This window comes from Lycium barbarum, chromosome 6 (assembly GCF_019175385.1).
Source record: "Lycium barbarum isolate Lr01 chromosome 6, ASM1917538v2, whole genome shotgun sequence".
Taxonomy (NCBI): Eukaryota; Viridiplantae; Streptophyta; class Magnoliopsida; order Solanales; family Solanaceae; genus Lycium; species Lycium barbarum.
This window is the reverse complement of record NC_083342.1, coordinates 74,502,249-74,504,748: the sequence shown is the minus strand read 5'-3', so window position 1 is coordinate 74,504,748 and position 2,500 is coordinate 74,502,249.

The window sequence follows — 2,500 nt, the reverse complement described above, 5'->3', positions numbered from 1 at the left end:
TTATTGCAGATATGATTATAGCTGGTTTTTTTGGCCAATTAAAAGGTTGGTGGGATAATTATTTAACCCCTACACAGCATCATTCAATTTTATTCGCTGTTAAACAGGAACCTGGTTATGAAGCACCTGTAGCTAATGCAGTTTATACACTGGTTATTAATATTGTTGAACATTTTTTAGGAAGATGGTCCGATAATAGTGAATCTATTCGTACCATGCTTCAAAACCTTAGATGTAAGACCCTAACCTCATTTTGGTGGTATAAAGATGTTTTTCTTTGCAGGGTTATGGAATTACCCGAGAGTAATGACTCTCACTGGAAGTCCAAATTTATAGACGGACTCCCTCCTCTTTTTGTAGAAAGAGTTAGAAAAGCTCTCAGGAAAGGGGATAGAAGTATTAATTATGATTCCTATACTTATGGAAATTTAATTGGCACTTGTATGCAGGAAGGATTAGCCTTATGTAATGAAATTAGGCTCAATCAGCAAATCAAGCGCCATGGTCTTAATGAAAGACAACAATTAGGAGAATTTTGTGGACAGTTTGGATTGGACGTTCTGCAATCTTCCAAAAAGCCTCAAAGGCATAAGAAAAAGTATAGAGACTTCCAACAATGGAAAGAAAAGTGCTCGCAGAAAAAAGCTAGGCTCAAAAAGACGTTCAAGGAAAGGAAGTATTTTATTAAATCAAAAAATCCAAAAGCCTGTTATAAGTGTGGCAGAGTAGGTCATTTTTATAAAAATTGTAAGGTTAAGGAAAAGATTAAAGCCCTTAACATAGATGATGACCTTAGAGAATCTTTATATAAGATTTTGTTGAACTCAGACCCAGACCCAGACGATGATTCTGGTAAGGAAAGTGATAGTTCGTCCAACCCTTCTTCAGATGAAGATATTAGGTTATTAGATGAAGAGAGTTATATCTCGACGAGCTCGGATGATGAGTGTCAACCATGCCAATTAGGGCAACCTTGCGTTAAACACAAGGAAGACGATGAGTTTTATAAACTTGTTTCCCAATTTAGCGAAAATGGTCTTCATGTTTTGGATGGTAATAACCTCTTTGACCTCCTTAAACTTATTAAGGACCCCAATCTTAGGTCCCAAATTATAGACCAAATAGGTTCAAAACAGCAGCCCCAAGAAGAACTAACTGCTGTAGAAATTAGAGAACCTACGGGACCTTATACTATGGCTGGAGTTAAGAAACTCCTCCAAGAACGCCGGAATATCATAAGTACACCGGCAACCACTCAAGACTTAGAAAGAGAAGTTTATAACCTTAAACAAGAAATTTCCACCCTTAGGAGACACCAGATTACTCTAGATCATAGGGTCTCCCAGCTTGAGGGAAAAGGAAAACAAGCTATAGAAACATCAATTTATAATACGATGGAACACCTACCAGTTGATACCACCGTAGAAATTGTTGCTACGGAGGAAGGAGAAAGTAGTCGTAATCCCAGTTCCAGTAGTGGTAATCCCAGTTCCAATTTTTTGACAAAATTGGATATTATTACTTCTTTTAAATTTTTTATAAAAATTACTCTTTTAATTGATTATAATTTCAAAAAAGAGTTTGTTGCCTAGTTGACAGCGGAGCAGATTTAAGTTGTATTCAAGAAGGATTAATTCGTTCAAAATATTTTCAAAAAACTACTCATAGTTTACGGTCTGCTAGTGGCCAAAAAATGGGTATTACTTATAAATTTCCCAAAGCTTATATTTGCCAAGACAAAGTTTGTATTCCTGAAAGCTTTGTATTGGTAAAGAATATTTCAAATCAAGTTATTTTAGGAACGCCATTCATCCATAAATTATTTCCTATTCAATGGATGGATGATAAGGGTTTTATAGGAACCTATGAAGAAAAGTCGATTAAGTTCTAGTTTATAACTGAATCTTTTTCAAGGATTTTAAATGAAATCAAAGACAGGTTGATGAATAAACATCAACAAATTAATTTTCTTAAACAAGAGATTTATACTCTTCAAATTGAAGATATTTTACAAAATCCTAAATTAAGGGAAAAAAATTGAGTTCATAAAAAATTAATTTTCTCTACAAATTTGTAGTGACCATCCTACTGCTTTTTGGGATAGGAAAAGACATATTGTCACTCTTCCATATGAGGAATCTTTTTCTGAAGATAATATTCCTACTAAAGAAATACCATGTCAAATGAATTCCGAATATTTGGAATTATGTAAAAATGAGATTTCTTCTCTTTTACAAAAAGGTCTTATAAGACCTTCGAAATCTCCATGGTCATGCACAGCTTTTTATGTTAATAAACATGCTAAACAGGAACGAGGTGTTCCACGATTAGTAATCAATTATAAACCCCTTAATAAGGTTTTAAAATGGATCAGATATCCTATTCCTAATAAAAAGGATTTATTAGATCGCCTTCTTAATGCGATTATGTTTTCTAAATTTGATTTAAAATCAGGTTATTGGCAAATCCAAATAGCCGAAGCAGATAAATATAAAACTGC